General features: G+C 50.7%; 1 protein-coding gene across 3 annotated transcripts in view; it reads right to left on the bottom strand.

Annotated features, from left to right (window-relative positions):
• Window positions 1-18821, bottom strand: part of SH3YL1 (SH3 and SYLF domain containing 1) — a 779762-nt gene that overhangs the window by 690660 nt on the left and 70281 nt on the right. The gene's annotated exons all lie outside the window — the stretch shown is intronic.

Here is an 18821-nt window from a genome sequence, read left to right as displayed (position 1 = left end):
GTGAGTACATTTTTTTTTTTTTAAAACATTATTATTTTATAACAACACACCAAACATTACAAAACTCGGGACATCCACAAATAGTTCACCATAATAATGTTACAAGCTGAGTTCTTAAGTCCCTTCCCCCCCCCCACCCCCCCCCCAACTTGAGCCAAATTGTCCCTGTTATCAGCTTATGTTTCTTCAGGCGGGTTTATCGTCTCGGTATCTGTTTCAACATCACTGATCGGACTGGGGTGGGTCTTTCATGGTGGCCACTAGCTGTCTCCATTCAATTAGGGGTCCTACCTCCTCCTCCCCCCTCTACATATCATTTCGAACCAGACTGTTGTTTCTGCCTCTGCCCATTTCAGGAGGTCAGCCCACCACAGCTCTATCCTTGGTCTCTGAGCCGCTTTCCAGCCCATTGCTATCCTTCGTTTGGCCAGGATGTATGCTAGGTCTTTCATTTTGCCTATATGCCTTGAGTTGTGTGGCCTAGGGAACCCCCCCCCCCGCCCCACCAACATACACGCCCAGGCCGACTCCACCTCCATGGCGATGCTGCATCCCGCTAAGGATATCTTCAATTCTGACCAGAACCTTCCCACCTCCGGGCAGGCCCAGAACATGTGTAGCAGTCCGGCTTCCATCTCCCCGCACCTAGGGCATTTCTGAGCCGCCTGACCACCAAACTTGGCGATCTTACTGGGGGTGAGGTATGCTCTATGCGTGACATACAGTTGAATCTGTTGGAGCCTAGCGTTCTGAGACACTTTTTTGTGATATCTTTGGGCCCTTTCCGCGAGACCGTCCGACATAGGCTCTCCCACCTCTTCTTCCCACATTTGTCTCAGTTGAGTCAATTCCTTCCTCACCTTGGTCCCCAACAGCTCATATATATGAGACACCTCATGCCCACCCTCTAAGACATCATATTGTCTCCATAGTGGCATCTGGTTGCGCTGTGAGCACCGCCGGTGGCCACCTTGCTCGCACCCTTTTCAGCATTCTAATGTAAGTTATTTACTGCCCCTCATGCAACCCCGTATCCTCTATCAGTTTCGGGAACTCTACCGCTTCCCCTCTTGCCATATGTCTCCCAGGGTGGCCAGGCCTACTGGTTCCCAGTACCTGCGGACCCCCTGCATCAGTTGGGGGTTTTCCATGCATATCGCCGCCAGCGGCACCTGCATGGAGAACGGAACTGGGTGTCCGGATGTCCACCACGCTCTATGCCACAGCTCCCATCCCAGTACTAGAAGCCTGCGATCTCCCGGACCCTTGGTTTGGACAGCCACACCACCTCTCTGAGAAAGAAGGGGGCCGGTTCCCAGCCCAGCAACCTAGATTCAGCCGTCTCATCATCAGACAGCCACCTCGCTACATACTGCAGCTGCCCTGCCTGGTAATACAGTTCAAAGTTCAGCAAGTTTATCCACCCCCCTGTCACACGAGTTTTGCAGTTTCCAGAGGGCCAGCCTGTTCCTGGAGTTGTTCCAAATGAAGGCTCGGCACAAACCGTGGAGACCTGCGAAAAAGCGCCTCGGGATTACGTGCGGAATGTTAACAAAAAATGCAGCAATCTGGGCAAGACTACCATTTTGAGCAAAGCGGCTCTCCCCACCATAGCCAGGGGTAGCCTGGACCAGAATCCCATGCTATTTTTGATTCCCGCCACTGCCTTTACCGTGTTGTGTACATGTTCTTCACCCGCTGTATGATATATGTCTATTCCGAGGTATCGGAACGACTTAGTGCACCAAGGTATTAGCAATATTGGCAAGCTCTCAGGGCGGACATGCCTGTATCTTCCCAGGGGGAACACACTGGACTTTATAGGGTTCACCGCTATGCTGGAAAGGGCAGCAAATTGCTCCTTCACCTCCAGTATATACTGCATGTTCTTCTCCGGGTAGCGCAGATACAACAATTTATCATCTGCATATAGGGAACAAGATGCGTGCCCCCTGAAGCACGGATGCCCATCTCCTCGTATTGTTGTCTCAGGCAGATGGCCAGTGGCTCCAGCGCCAGTATGTATAGCATATGTGACCACAGGCAACCCTGTCTGGTCCCCCTACTGAGTAGCCATCTATCCAAGATAATAGCCCCCGTCGTTTTAACTCTAGCAATCAGGGAGCTGTATAGCATTTCCACCCATCTGCAGTACCCAGGACCCACTCCATAACCCTCTAAGGCCGCGGTCAGCCAAGGCCATCTAACTGAGTCAAAGGCCTTGACCGCGTCCAATGATGCTAGAACTATTTCTCCTGGGTCTTCTCTTGTTTGGTCAATGATATGGTGCAACCTCCTAAGGTTCTCAGTTATGTTCCTGCCCGGGACATAGCCTGTTTGGTCTGCGTGTATCAGTTTAACAATAACGGCCTACAGTCTGTTCGCTAGGACGGCAATAAGGATTTTACTGTCCTGGTTAAGCATTGAGAGGGACGTTTTGAGGGGGGCTACTTATTGATTGTAGTAGGCCTAGGTAATTTCTATCGTGTCCAAGGAAATACAAAAACACTTTAAATGTGAAGATGTACAAGATGGAGTTCAGACAAAAATAGATATCATTTTTACAGCTTATAAATTTATTTTGCTGCTGGATGCATTTAATAGTCATGCATCAGTATTATTAATAAAGAGGTATTTGTAGAGAGAGCAAACAGAAATGCAAAAAATTCATTCACAGATACTGAGTGTGCAGGGGGGTTAATTCACAGTCTTAGCCTTGCCCTCACACAATTGTTATGGCAAAATAAATTGCAAAAATGTAATGAAAAAACAAGATAGTTCTTTAAAGAACACTGTGTAACCACTAGTGACAAGTGATTAACGTGTATTCAATACAAGACAACCAAAACAGAAGCATTAAATGAGGAAACTCTTGGTTGTCTGTAGCCAGGCTGGAGGGTGACCTAACACGTGGTCGACGTCTAGATATAGATCAAAAAGATGTGGGGACCAGGATAGGTATGTAAATGTTGGTCCTTAAGACGTTTCGGCTAAGTGTCTTCATCTTGGGCCTGGAGTAGATCTCCCTAGGACAGAGATTTGGGGACACTATTAGTGTCTGAATTGAGAGTTAAAAACTACTTAAAAACACAAATATAATCTATTCCAAGAATATGGTACACCACAATAAAATCAGGGGCAGGGGAGACAAGAGACTGACCTTGGGGGCTGCAATGCTGCATGAATCTGGAGATTGCTTGTGGCACCCGAGTAGCATAAGGTGCAGGGTAAAGTGGGCTTCTAAGCGCTAGCGGCAGGCTGTGAAAGGCTACAGGAGTCAAAAACACATAATTCTGGGTAAATATTCAGTTGCTGGTGGTCCAAACTGGAGTATGGTGACTTAGGTGCATGAATAGGGCAAGTGCTCACCTTGCTGGGTAACTTCTGTGTCCAGAATCACTGGAGAAGCATGGGATGCCTGTTTAATGGCAAATGTCAGCAAGAAGTCTGACTCGTATGGAATGGTTGCTGGAAGAAGCCAAATTCGATTTCTAGTCTGTGGCTGTTAAGAATTTAGATGAATGTGCCCGTTACGTTATATAGTGTAAATCAGGTCTGCAATCTAATGCAAAGAAAAGAGGTTCTGGTTACCTGAAGTACAGTTCCGAGTTAGCTGCAGGCTGGCGAGTAAAGTCGCGTGTATAGCTTGCGTCTACGGGGCCACGTACACTTGAAGAAAATTACAAAAGAAAAAGCCGAGCTGTGCACGGCTGTGCTGAATGCGCATGCGCGCCTCGGGTAGTGTTTGTTATACTGCCCGGTGTGTGCGCATGACCGTGCCTGTGCTCCTTTAGCGTTTCAGAGCAGAGTCAGTAAAACATGCATAAGTCACGGGGTACATTCATTATCCCACCACTTCATGTTCACAAAGAAATGGAAAATCCGGTCATCCAATGCGCATGTTTTACTGACTCTGCTCTGAAACGCTACAGGAGCACAGGCACGGTCATGCGCACACGCCGGGCAGTATAACAAACACTACCCGAGGCGCGCATGCGCATTCAGCACAGCCGTGCAGAGCTCGGCTTTTTCTTTTGTAATTTTCCTCAAGTGTACGTGGCACCGTAGACGCAAGCTATACACGCGACTTTACTCGCCAGCCTGCAGCTAACTCGGAACTGTACTTCACGTAACCAGAACCTCTTTTCTTTGCATTAGATTGCAGACCTGATTTACACTACATAACGAAACGGGCACATTCATCTCATTTCTTAACAGCCACAGACTAGAAATCGAATTTGGCTTCTTCCAGCAACCATTCCATACGAGTCAGACTTCTTGCTGACATTTGCCATTAAACCGGCATCCCATGCTTCTCCAGTGATTCTGGACACAGAAGTTACCCAGCAAGGTGAGCACTTGCCATATTCACGCACCCAAGTCACCATACTCCAGTTTGGACCACCAGCAACTGAATATTTACCCAGAATTATATGTGTTTTTGACTCCTGTAGCCTTCTACAGCCTGCCGCTAGCGCTTAGAAGCCCACTTTATCCTGCACCTTACGCTACTCGGGTGCCACAAGCAATCTCCAGATTGATGCAGCATTGCAGCCCCCAAGGTCAGTCTCTTGTCTCCCCTGCCCCTGATTTTATTGTGGTGTACCATATTCTTGGAATAGATTATACTTGTGTTTTTAAACAGTTTTTAACTCTCAATTCAGACACTAATAGTGTCCCCATATCTCTGTCCTAGGGCGACCTACTCCAGGCCCAAGATGAAGGCACTTAGCCGAAACGTCTTAAGGACCAACATTTACATACCTCTCCTGGTCTCCACATCTTTTTGATCGATATCTAGACGTCGACCACGTGTTAGGTCACCCTCCAGCCTGGCTACAGACAACCAAGAGTTTCCTCATTTAATGCTTCTGTTTTGGTTGTCTTGTATTGAATACACGTTAATCACTTGTCAGTAGAGGTGGTGGTTACACAGTGTTCTTTAAAGCACTATCTTATTTTTCCATTACATTTTTGCAATTTATTTTGCCATAACAATTGTGTGAGGGCAAGGCTAAGACTGTGAATTAACCCCCCTGCACACTAAGTATCTGTGAATGAATGTTTTGCATTTCTGTTTGCTCTCTCTACAAATACCTCTTTATTAATAATACTGATGCATGACTATTAAATGCATCCAGCAGCAAAATAAATTTATAAGCTGTAAAAATGATATCTATTTTTGTCTCAACTCCTTCTTGTACATCTTCACATTTAAAGTGTTTTTGTATTTCCTTGGACACAATAGAAATTACCTAGGCCTACTACAATCAATAAGTAGCCCCCCACAAAACGTTACACGTCAGAACAGACCCCCTTTGTTAACCAAGTATTACCAGCCCATTGTTCTGCCGTAGTTGGGCTATCCCTTCAGTTACCAGTAAGCATTGAGAGGGGTCTATATGACCCGCAGCTCGTGCTAGGCTTGCCCAGCTTCAGGAGCGGAATAATCACTGCCTCTCTCAGAGAATCCGGTAGTCCACCTTGCTCGTACGACTCATTAAGCATGGCCAGCAGCGGGGGAAGCAGTTCCTGGTTGTAGGCTTTATGGAATTCGCTCGGCAGCCCGTCCGACCAAGGGGCTTTACAAGTGGGCAATTGCTGGACTACCAGCTCGAGTTCTTCTATTGTAATAGGGGCATCTAGGTTGGCACGTTCCACATCATCTAGAGTTGGTAGGTCCACGTACTCCAGCGTCTCCTTGATTGCATGGTCTCTTGGGCCACCTGGGTCCTCATAGAGGTGTTTGTGATATTTCAAGAACTCTACATTCACCTCCTCCTTGGTGTTCCAGGTCTGCCCTTTGTCCCCTTCCATTTCCCTGATCACCGATCGCGGCTTCTCGCTCTTGTATAGCCAGGCCAGCAACATGCCCGGCTTATCTCCTCCTGCATGCTGTCTTTCCACGTATTTCTTGTAGCTTATATTACATAGCCTGTCCCAGCATTCCCCCGCTAGCTTGTTGTAGCTGCCTTATCTTATCTCTATCCTCTTTAGAAGTGCCCCCTCTGCGTGCCATCTCCTCCAGCTCTTCTTCAATTCTCCTCAACTCTTGTTCTAAGCCTCCCTGAAGTCCCTTGGATTTCAATATGGCGTCACCCTGCATAACCACCTTAAACGCCTCCCACAAGGTCCCCATGGAGCTAACGCTGCCAGTATTGATCTCGAAGTATTTGGTGATCGCCTCTCTTAAGTCCTCCCGGAATCCCGGGTCCTGCAGGGCCTCAGCCCTGAGTCTCCAGGAGGGGATCCTCGTCCTTGGGGGTTGGTGTCGCCACTCCAGGACCAGGGGGGGAGTTGTCTGAAAGCACCCTGGCTTTGTATTCCGCGCCTTCGATCTCTTCTGCCAGCCCCGTGGAGGTGAACACGTAGTCCAGCCTCGTGTGAAGGTCGTGCGGTGCCGTATAGTGCGAGTATTGTCTGTCAGCAGGATGCAGCAGCCTCCAGACGTCGGTTAAGTCGAAGTCTCTCAGGAGGGCCTGTAGCACCCGTGCTGCTGGGTTGGGTTTGTCTGTTTTGCCATCCGATCTGTCCACCCTAGGGTTAAGTACACCGTCGAAGTCTCAGCCCCACAGGATCCCGCCCCCCCAGCAGGGGGCTGATTTTGCAATACAGTGTCCTATAATAGGCCGCTGTGTCATGGTTAGGGGCCTACAGGTTCAGAATACGCACTTCTCGGTTTTCTAACAACCCTCTAACAACAAGCAGTCTGCCGCCCGGGACCGCCACAGCCTGTAGCAGCTGAAACGGTACATGAGGTGCCACCCAAGTGATAACCCCTCTAGCATATGCCAAGTACGTGGCTCCCCCATTGTACCCCTTCCATTTCTTCCTGACCACCTCTAGTTTCTCCTTAGTGAGGTGGGTCTCCTGTAACAATGCTATATCAATCCTCATCCTTTTCAGGTACATCATCACCTTATTACATTTCAGATAGCTGTTTAGGCCCCTGACGTTCCAGGTGATCACTCTAAGGCACCCTGGCGCCATAACTGCAGTGTCCCACCTTCCTCCTCCATCTATTATCCCGCCTTTGGAGATTCACGTTTTGGCTCGTTACCCTTTCCCTCCCATCCAACGCCGCTCCCACCCACATCCCCGCTCCCAGTTCCCCAACTTCAAACAACTGCACACCCCCACATCCCTCCGCCCTCCCACCCCAACCTCAGCCCCAACCCCAACACATGCCCAGCTCCATCCCTGGATCTCAGGCCCCCCCGCGTTTGGCTCTGCTCTAGAGTCCCAGAACCGGACTACCAGTGACCTAACTAAGCTACTAGGTGGGGGTTATGAGGTCAGGCTCTGTGTAGCTCCCCCATTATTATCAAAAAGTTTCCAGTGCCCCCGGATCATATTTATTACTGCGGCCCCAGGCCTGTACCCCCAATCAGTCACACGCAATGCTATAATTCATGTCCCAATGTCACTTTCTACAGCGCCCAGGAAGCTCCAAACACTCGCTACTTATCTTCGCCATCGTTTTCCTGGATCTCCGATTCCTGTGGGCAGCTCTGCGCGTCCAGCCATCCCATAGCATCCTCAGGAGTGTGGAAAAACAAGGTTCTGCTCTTGTGGAATACCTTCAGTTTAGCTGGATAGAGCAGCATGTACTTGTGGCCGGCTTCCCGCAATCTCCTTTTCACCGACCCAAAGTTCATACGGCTACGTTGTACCTGCAAGGTGTAATCCGGGTATGCCGTTATAAGCGCAGCCCCTCTCTGTATCGTGCCTCCCTTCCGAAAATGTTCCAGGATTTTGTCCTGATCTCGGTAATTTAAGATCTTAGCAATCACCTAGGAGGGTTCCCCGGCGGCGGCTTCCTCATCAGGGCCCTGTGCGCCCTCTCTACGGCGAACCCCTGAGATAGGGCTCCTCCGGGGATCTCCTGTAGTAGCATGGACTCGATGAATTCTGTGGGGTTAGTTCCTTCGGCACCTTCCGGCAATCCGACAATGCGAATGTTATTTCTGCGATCACGTCCCTCCGCCTCCTCAGCCCTGTTCTCCAGATTGCCCACACGTAGCGCAAGGGCATGGAGTTCTGATCGATGAGTCGCGCAGGCCACCATGTTCGGGGCCACCTCCTTTTCAAGGGCCCCCGTGCGCTCAGCCAGTGACCTTACATCTTGGCGGAGAAGGTTCACGTCCTCCTGCACAGCTTCTACCTTGAGCCCAAGTGCGGCTTCCAGTTTGTCCATTGCTAGGCCCAGCTTGGTCTCCCAGGCCACCTTCAGGTCTGCGATTGCCTCTAGTACCTCCTGGTTGCCCATAGGGCCGGAACCTTCGTTGGGGTCCTTTTCTTTCTTCCTGGCCCCTTCTGTGCTTGGTGGCGTTCTGGCAAAGTCATCCAGTGTGGGCTGCTTGACCCTTAGTCTGGGGGGTTTATTGGACATTTCAGTGCGACGGGGGCAAGCGGGCCACATCTGCAGCGTGCAAAGTACCCCAAAGGTGTCCGAGCCAAGCCTGCCTGTATCTCGAGTGTCCCGGTAGCTTGTCTCACTACCAGAGTTGGCTGTGTCCTCCCACGTGTGGTTGCAACCTTCCTTCACAAGGTCCAGGCTCTTGCCCAGCTCTGTCCCACAGTGCCGGTGCGACCTGCCAGGCCCATGTGCTGCCCACTCGCGAGTCCTTCTAGTGCCCCAGAAACCTTCCACACAGGGACCGTGTTGTGGTGGCCCTCAGATCTGCATCGATCATTTGACTGCCCTGGGGGCACCGGCCTCAAGCAGCCGCGTCTCTCTGGGGTGCTGCCCGGTACTCGGGGCGCTCCAGGTCCGCCACCGGGTCTGGGCACTTAGGCTACCGCTCTTCTGCACATGTCTACACCGGTGGCCGCCCTGTGAGTGGGTTGTGTCCTGCTGGGCCCCCCCACCTCAGTGTGCGGGTTTGAGTGCGCGCCCCCCGGGGGCTGGGCGCAGCACAGGGGGTCGGGTCGGCGCCTCCCGCAAGGCGCTCCTGCCATCCTCAATCTCTCATGGGGGACCCCTCTCCAGGTCCTCTAGGACCTTGCTGTCCCATTTCCGGGCATGATGGGGCTTGGCAAGACCAGTCCTGGCCCCCGTGTGCTCCGTCACCGTAGGACTCGCTGCAGCTGCAAAAGGGACGCTCTGGCGCCTCTCCCCGGCAGCCGAGTCTCAATGCGGGCCGGCGCACCCTCCTCCCTGCAAGCCGGTACGCTCACCACGTACGCGCACAGGGGCACTCGTACCCGCCCCGTGCAGCACGCTGAGGCGCAGCCCGACGGGGACCCTTGTTCACCCGAATACACTGAGGGCAGCTGTGTCTACCTCTCAGCCCCGCCAGCCTCCTACCGGCTGGGTCCGCCAGCAAGCCTCCAGGCTGGGCACCAGTGTCCACGTTCTGCAGCACCGGGCACAAGAACACTGCTCGTGCAAGCGCTCCCGCTCCGGTGCTGTGGTCAGTTTATGTCCCTTTGTTCAGGGCCGCCATCTTGCCCATCTCCAAGCTGTGGGCACCTTGCGTCCCTTCCCAGCTGCAACTCCCCGCACCAGCACCCGATCAGGCCCCTCCAGCGCTCAAAGCCTGCAACGTTGCCGGCGTGCAATTTCAGCTGGAAACTGCAATTTATGTTGAGGATCGGTGTTGGATCATGGGAGCACCTCACAGACGCGTCCTCTTACGCAGCCATTTAGCCACACCCCACCAGTTTGGTAAGTAACTTGTTCTTCGAAGGGATTGGGTCTTCTGACGTATTCCACATCTATGACAGACTCCCAAAGCAGTACCACACTTATGGAGGAGGGAAAGAATTTAGAAAGTGAAATCTGGAGTGCCCAATCAAATGGCCGAATAGAGGACTGCCTTACCAAAGGCCAAATCCTGCCCATGGATGGAGTCCAGGGAATAGTGTTTAACAAAAGTATGGACAGAGGCCCATGTGGCTGCTTCACAAATATTGCGAATAGGAACACCCCTTTGTAGAGCAGTGGAGGCACCCACACCCCCTAATAGAGTGAGCCCCTAAGCCTACCTGAGGGTCCTTCCCCGCCAAACGGTAGCATTCAGAGATAGTCAAAACAATCCATCTGGACAAAGTCTGTTTGGAAACAGCCTGACCCAAGCGGTGTCCAGCATAACCTACAAAGAGCTGATCATTCAATCTGACCTGGGACATCCGTGAAAGATAAAAGCTCAAAGCTCTCATAGGATTCAACCTATGGAGTCTCTCCTCTTCCTTACCAGGATGCAGAGGAGGATAAAAAGCCGGAAGAACCACCTTCTGGCTCAAATGAAATTCAGACAACCTTCGGAAGAAAAGAAGGTTGCACCTGCAGGACAACCCTGTCCAGTAAAGGGTGGCTTGGCGGAAAATGCCTGCAATTCACTCACTCTGCGTGCGGAAGTAAACGCAACTAAAAACACTGTTTTAAAAGACAACAGTCTCAGCGGACAAGAGTGTAAGGGCTCAAACGGAGCTCCCATCAGGAACTTTAAAACCAAATTCAAATCCCAACCCGGCACCTGGAAAGGGCACAGTGGAAACACATTAGACAGTCCTTTAAGATTCCTTTGATTTCACAGTTTCTGAAAGTAAGAACACTCTTCAGACGAGCACTTAAATATAGACAGCGGCGCCAGGTAACCCTTAATGGTACCCACTTGAAGGCCCTTGTGGGCTAAAGAAAGCAAAAAAGACATCATAGGAATGGAACATTGGAAGGGATCAACATCCTGACCCCTGCACCAGTCGCAGAACTTCCGGCAACAGTACAGAGAGTTTGTTCCAGGCCGCCTAGCCAAAAGCAACATCTCCATCACGTCATCCGGAAGTCCCCAATCCTTGCATCTCAACCTTTCAGATACCAAGCGTGAAGGTTGAGAGACCCGACCTCTGGATGGAGAACCTGACCACCCTCCCGTGAGAGCAGATCATTTCGGTAAGGAAGACGGCGTGGAGGGCAGATGGACATGTCGAGAAGGTCCGGGTACCACGCTCCCCTGGCCCAATCCAGAGCAATGAGGATCATTCGGGAACTGAACCTCGCAACCTCTGCAACACCCGAGGAACGACGGGGACTGGAGGAAACACGTACAGCAGTGGGAAGGACCACTCCACTACGAAGGTGTCCCCCAAGGCTCCTCTTGGTGGAAATTCCCACAAGCAGAATCTCTCGCACTTCCGGTTGACACTGTTGGCAAAGAGATCCATTTGTGGGGTTCCCCAAAGAGCGAAGAGCTACAAAAGGACTTCCTGAGCCAACTCCCACTCGTGAGAGACCGTGCTCTGCCTGCTCAGAGCGTCTGCCGCCACGTTTTCGTCTCCGGCCAGAGGAACTGCCGAGATCGAGATTTTCTGTTGGATGGCCCAGAACCAGAGCTGCATTGCCTCCATGCACAACGGGAGTGACCCTGCCCCCCCTTTTTGGTGAGGTAGTGCATTGTCACTGTATTGTCCGTCATAATGAGGACATTTTTCCCCCCGCACAGACGGCAGAAAAGCCTTCAGGGCCAGCCTGATGGCTCTCAGCTCTAACAGATTGATGTGGAGTCTGGACTCCGACGGAGACCAACGACCGCTGGCTGTCAACTTGTTGGCATGAGCACACCATTCTGTGAGGGAGGCATCCGTCATGATCGTCACCTCAGGCCATGGTTGCCAAAACGGTGCCCCCTTCATCAGATTCCCTTCGTCGGCCCATCATAGAAGATCCTGGGCGACTGAGATCGTAATCTGAACGGGATCCGACATCTTGCCGGAGAACTGCGACCACTGCATCTTGAGAGCCCACTACAGGGATCTCATCCGCAGTCTGGCTTCTGGCACCAGAAAAATGCAGGATGCCATGAGGCCGAGCAACCTTAAGAATTCGAACACCGGGAGACTCTGGGCACATTGAAACTTGTCCACCATCTGCAGAATGTGATGAGCCCTCACCTGAGGAGGCGAACACTGCCGCAGGGACGTGTCGAGCACTGCTCCGATATATTGGAGCCACTGGAAAGGTGTCAAATGCGACTTCTTTAAATTCAGGAAGAAGCCCAGCTTGTGAATGGAATGGGAGGTGACGGACAGATGATCCAGGCTTGCTCGGGAGAATGCTCCCTGATCAACCAATCGTCCAGGTAGGGGTAGACGTTAATCCCCCCTCTCCTGAGGTATGCTGCCACCACCACCATCAGCTTGGTGAAGACCCTCGGGCAGAGGTCAATCCGAACGGCAGGATCCGAAACTGAAAGTGCGAGTCGCCAGCCACGAACCTCAGGTACTAACTGTGCTTGGGATAAATCGGCACATGAAAGTAAGCATCCTTGAGGTCCAGAGAAACCAACCAATCCTGAAGTTGAAGGGACTGGGGGACTTCAGAAAGAGTGAACCTCTTGAACTTGTCCTTCCTGAGATGCTTGTTCAACCAATGCAATTCCATGATGGGTCTCAATCACCCCAGTCTTTCTTTGGGATCAAAAAATAAGGGGAATACTAGCTCTTGTTCCTCTCCGCTACAGGCATCAGTTCTATGGTGCCTTTCTCCAGCAGGGATAGGATTTCCTGCGCAAGGAGCGGATCCGGACGCTTCAAAAGAGAACTTCCCCGGTGGATTGTCGTGAGGCCGCTGAAGGAAGGGAAGGCAGTAGCCGTGGGCTACGATATCCAGAACCCACACATCCGAAGTAATGGCACGCCATTCTCCAAGATGCTGCGCAAGTCTGCCCCCAACCGGCAAACCATGTGACATGGCTTCATGACTGAGCTGACGCAGCTACAGCAGTGTCTGATGGCAAAGAGGCAACTGCCTGAGCGGTTTTGGCACCCGGAGTACCCTGTTTTACACCACGTGCACTCTTACAGTGGCCCCTTTGACTGGCAGCTCCCCTCGATCTACTAAAGGAGGAGTAGAAACAAAAAGGAACCTCCCCTCCATTGCTGTCCCCTAGGACAAAAAGGCGGAGGTTGACGTACTGCAGCGCTCAAAGACTTTGCTGCATCTTTGGAGGTCTGCAACCTCTCAAGGCTCTCGTCAGGGCATGTTCAGAAGACGGGATTGCACATCAGGAGCAAACGCTGACTTACGCAACCACGCAAACCTGCGTAGTACGGTGCTCACAGCCATGGACCGGCTGACACAGTCTGCCGTGTCCAACCCCGACTGAAGGGATTCACACATAGCATCCTTGCCGTCACGAATGATGGCTAGGAAGGCATCCCTTTCCTCCCCCTCGGGAATATGCTCAGCCACGTAGGAAACAGGTCCACAGAGTGTGTGTAAATCTTGCCAAGGCAGATGTGGAGTTGACAGCTTTCAGTGCCATGCTCCCTGGCAAAAGACCTTCCGAGCCCATCCGTCGGAGCGCTTGTCGTCCCTATCTGGAGGGATGGCAGGGTACACCAGCTGCCTCAAGGTGGCCATAGCCGCCTGAACCACCAAACTCTCAGGAGTGGGGTGAGTAGACAAATAGCTGGGCTTGCCAACAGATGGTCGGTACTTTTTCACCAAATTCTTATTGACCGCCGGAAGCGATTCCGGGGCCTGCCAAGCCGATGACATCCGTTTTTGCAATGTAAGATGGAAAGGCAATACCGGGTCAAAGGGGGACCTTGGTCCAAGATGTCAGTAAGGTCATCCTGAATAAAATCCTCAGGAGGACTGGACCACCCCAGGTATTCGCAAACCCTAGACATGAGCCGCCTATAGGAAGAGTCTTCATGAGCTTCCGGCTCCGGCCTTCCAAACTCAACTTCCGGAGAAGTATCCAGGCCACTGGCGTCATGTAGGGACTGCCGCAACTCCTCCAATGGACTGTCACCCAACAATCCCGGAGAATCATCCTGAACAACAGGATCTTCAATGTCTGATCTATCCGCCTCTTCATAAATGTCAGGAAAAGGCTTGGAAAACCCAGCCACAGCAACAGAAGAGGGCCTGGTGCCCAATACCGGCCTCCCAGACGTAGAGGAAGCCCCAAGAAACTCCTCGGACACAGTACGCCCAAAAAACACTGAAGGCGCCGAGGGAGCCGAGAGCCTCGATGCCGAGGGCATCGAGAACAAAGACGCCGAGACCACCGAAGGCTTCAATGCCGGAATCTGCCCCGATGGAATCGACGCCGAGACCTTCGGCGTCGACGCCACTACAGGCGTGGGCTGATAGGACGGAACAGCATCGTCCGAGTCTGACTGGACCAGCACCGAATGAGTCGACGCCAGTGTTGGTACCTCCACAGGCTGCACCGGTCTCGCTGGGGATGAGGATCGAGACCTGGACACACGGCTCTTGTGACTGCTCTTGTCAGCACGGGACGTTGAGGGCTCCCGTGGGCGAGTCGCAATGCGAGCCCAAGCCCGAAGGCGTGCGAGATGCAGATAGAGAGCATTCTCTGCCGGCTTCGTGAGAAGGCGCGACAGGAACCGTGCCTTGAGACTAAAAAATCGCCATCATTTGTTCTTTAAATGCCGCCCACTCCTCCAGTGTCGAGGACTTTGCGGGACAGGCGACCATATGCACGGCACCATCCTCTAAAGAGGATGGGGAAGGCGACCGGTGGCGGTGCTTTTCGAGAGTGCCGCGAAGAAGAGGAATGGCGTGAACCACTCCGGGACTGAGAACCTCGAGCTTCCTCCCGATGCACCCTTAGAGTCGTCGGTGGAAACCCTAGACTTCAATTCGGTTTTCCGGGACTTTTTAGATGGCTTACCTGCACGGAGCTTCCCCTTCCTTTCATGTAAGGCCTTGGATGTAAGAGACTGGCATTTGGAGCAGTCGACGGTGTCGTGCGACTCACCCGAGCACCATAAGCAAATACGGTGCAAGACGGTCAACGACATCTTGGACTTGCAGTCCCGGCAAATCTTAAACCCAGACCTTGGAGTCGGAGGGGTCAAGGAAATAGACATCATAAGAGATTCAAAGAATCCATGAGGCGCGCCGAGTTTCACGAAGCTAACACGTTCGCTGTCGGAAAAAAACAGAACTGAGGCAACAGGTGCCGTGCGTCCTATATATAACATCCGCTGACGTCGACCCTCGATGGAGGCCCTCGAGGGACATGGGATCGACGCCATCGACACTGAAATGTTTAAATGTTTCCGAAGTGCACATCTGTGGGATACAACTGTCATAGATGTGGAATACGTCGGAGGACACAATCCCTTCGAGCAACTGGTTTTGGATGTACTATAACTAGTTTGCGTGTGAAGGCCTATATTCTGGACTTTCAATAGGGAATGGAAACCCCTCTCTGTCTGGGGTGGGAGGCTTACCGGGGGGGGGGGGGTGATCCACAGCCAGTCTTGGCCCAGAGGAGGATAGTGGCAGTTGGGAGGGCCACAATTACTACCCCTCTGCACCCCCTGGTGCCAGCCTGTTTATTTGCAGTACCCTTTTGGTCTTGCACCATGCCTCCTAAACAAGATTCTCACCAGATTCATTCAGAGCCAACTTTACAGGCCCTTATACCTGCAAGAACTTGCAAAGAGAGAACAGCCCACCAGTGCCACATTCTATCTGAGGTACGATATCGGAAGACCTGCACCCGACAGTGAGAGCATCGCTCCAGCGTCCCAGAGCAATCATACTCCGACGCATGAAGCAAAGAGGCAGGAAAAGGAGAGAGGCATGGCAGGAAAGGCACTGGTAAGCCTACGTGTCTGCGAGTTAAGACTATACAACAGTCCCCAACCTCTGCACACATGTCCTCAGGCAATCACAAGCTCCCTAGACCACCAGGGACTAAACCTAGGATTGCAAACCACTGCAAAGAGTGACTTACCTTCCCTTAGGGGAGCACAAAGTCCACTTACACGCAGCAAGGACGGGTTTAGAAAATGGAAGGTCTTAGCCTGCTATTTTTTTTTTTAAAGAAATTGCATACGGTTTGCAAAATCACCTTTATAAAAAACACTCCTATTAAAACGGTCCATAATAAATTACATACAAATACAAAACCAGTAATATTCTCACTATACAAACAGCGCCACCAGAAATGTTCAATGCAGTTCCATTCGATAGAAGTAATCATTCTCCACGAGAATTTCATCTGGCGAAATTCAGCATTTTACAGTACAGAATCAAGTGTTGAACAGATTACACCAAATCATTGCCATAACAAAATCTGCACTGTGCATCACATTGAGTCATCATTCCACTTCTCAATAGGACCTCTTTAGCAAGTAGCAACTTCCAGAGGAATCTTAACAGAATAACTCTGTAATAATGATTGGGGAATATAATTAAATAAATCACTATAGTCCCTCTTTTACGTTTTTATGTTCGTGGGCTAAATGGCTAATTGATGGATACCTCTGGAAACGTTGTCTCAACAAAATCTCTATAATTAAGAACATTTTTATCTCGATCAGGGTCTTGATACAAAGGGGCAGAATCTAAATTCAATTCACCTAAATATTTTCACAGGACCTTTTCACACTAACTGCAAAATGTGCAGTCCACAAACCTAAAGAATCCAGATCAGGATAACATTTAATTTCCTTGTGCAAGGTATCTGGTTTGGAAAAATTAAATTTCAGTGCAAAGATAATAATCTCCAACATACATGCCCTCTCAGGGAAACCAAGCCCAACTCAAATCTTATTGCTGAGAGTGGGGCAGCATTTGGGTCATTTAAAACACGTCGCCATATGGAGACTTCAATTAAGTCCAACCATTTAACAATGTATTCAAAAAAAGGTTCCAGACCGTATATTAGATTAGGGACCACTTAGCCCTCATAATAATTAATCACAGGCTTAATTGAGAAACTACCATATTTACGGTCGATCCTGAACAATTGATTTGTTAAAGCCAATGCCTTTTGAGTCATAGCTTGTCGAATACATAATGAAGTCAGTTGATCCGAAATCTAGAATCCCAGCAAAATCATACTCTGACTAGTTCTGGCCTAGTATTTTCAAAAGACCAAGAAATGGGTTCACATTTTCTGCCCTTTGAAAACACCAGGATTTTGTTTTTTGCTGGGCTAATGAAAAGGCTATTCTCCTTAGCATACTCTGAGAACGCAGTTAGCATACGCTTCTACCTTATCCTTGAATTATCAAAGAGCAGAACATTTCCTGCATAGGCAATGCAATTTACTCTACAATTTCCCAACTTGTGTGAAAGAAAACTCGAAGAGGCCAAATAGTCATTAATATCCGACACACAAGAGGCAGGGGGCCAAAACGCCAACAAACCAGATCTAGTTGCCATCCTTCTGGACAAAGTGCCCCCTCTTTTTAAGCAGGTAACAATACCCAAGTTCGCATAGAGTGCCATAATAAGGTTCATCTAACCTCGTGGCAAGCCCCACTTGTCTAACTTCCTGTTAGGGAGACTTCTCTGTTAAGGCTAATTTCCCAAACCTAGTGAGTCACCCAGCAGCTTTGCTGGATTTTTGGGGTTTATTTTTTTCTCCTGCTATGAGTGAGACTCTTTTTCTCCCACTCTTAGACATGATTTGAGATACCCTTTGACTTTGTAATGTGTTTTTTGGGCTATGGGGTCTTTTACTCCATAGGGTTTCATGTATTTTTGGTAAGTGTGTTAGACGCACCCTCAGTGCAGTAACACAGGGGTGTCATAGTGACCCCCAAACATAGACTCCCTACCCTGGGACTGACTAGTGTCTCCCGGGGCATGTAAAGTCACCATTGACTTTACTAGTCTTAAATTGTGAACAGAACCAGTACAAACCATCATATTGTGGAAGTACTGGTAGGGGTAATTAGATTGCCCCTGGGTCTGTTTTTCGAGGGGGCACTGTGCAGTCCCCCCTCGTCGAGTTTCTGGCTGGTGGCAGTGGTTACCACGCGAAATATTCCCCCAGAATATTTCCTATGGGATTTTCCCATTCATTTTAAAAGCACCACTTTTTTGGTGCAATGTTAAAGATACCGCCGGGTTATTTATTTAATATTTATTCCCCGGTTGGGTCTTTTTGCCAGGACTCGGGTTTAAAAATGGCGTTTGGGTTCGCCTCTGTAACTCCAACCCAAGTTGAGCCCTTGGTTCCACTTTTTGGCGGGCCTCTCCACAGAAGCCTCCAAAAGTGGTGCCACTCTGTCTGGGTCTACAGGATGTGTGGGTGGGGTTTAGGCACCCTGGACTGAGTTGCCTCTGCATCTCAAGTCACACTCTTGTGTGATTGGCCCAGTGGTGAGCCGTCACCACTTAGCATGTTTGAGTGACAGCTAGGACTGATGAATGGGGGTTTTCTGCATAAAAGCAGGGCTTTGGGGACTGGAACTTGAGAAGTCGCCACAGGACCAAAGAATCCGAAGAGGGAGAAGCTGAGCCGACCTGCAACGACGACACCACCGGTGGAGCCCTGCTGAACCGTCTCAACACTTCCCAACGACAGAAGATCTTCATCCCGGAGAGTCTTCTTCCTCTGAACTGGTGGGGATAACCAGGTTGCCCTCTTTTTCACCTTCCTGGATCATCTCGTGGTCGAATTGCCCGTGCCAAGCACCCCGGCGGCCGGATAGCCACTCTTCACCACTACAGCGAATAAAAGGGTAGTACCTTTTAACCGAGAAACTCTGCGGCTGGTTTCTTCCCTGGCAGTGCAACGACCTCCAGCTTTCCTCCACGTCGAGACTCTCTCTTCCTCTGGACGAAACACCGACTTGCACCCGCTGACAGGAACAACTGCCCCCGCTGGAGCTTCCTCACCATTTCAGGTACTGAGTCCCGCCTGGTCTCCCTTGCAACAGACTGTTCGAGGTGTCCCGTAAATCCTTGACTTTCTATCCTGGGGTGACTTGGGACCTACTAACTAACTTTTCCTGACTTGATCCAACCCTTTTTGAACTCTGTGCAAAGAATCTTTAAAAGTACTATTCAACTGTGTGATCTTGGACACATTCCG

Source organism: Ambystoma mexicanum, chromosome 4p (assembly GCF_040938575.1).
Source record: "Ambystoma mexicanum isolate Mex_15411 chromosome 4p, UKY_AmexF1_1, whole genome shotgun sequence".
NCBI classification, from domain to species: domain Eukaryota; kingdom Metazoa; phylum Chordata; class Amphibia; order Caudata; family Ambystomatidae; genus Ambystoma; species Ambystoma mexicanum.
The sequence above is the reverse complement of the archived record's forward strand: the minus strand, read 5'-3'. Positions and strand labels throughout refer to the sequence as shown.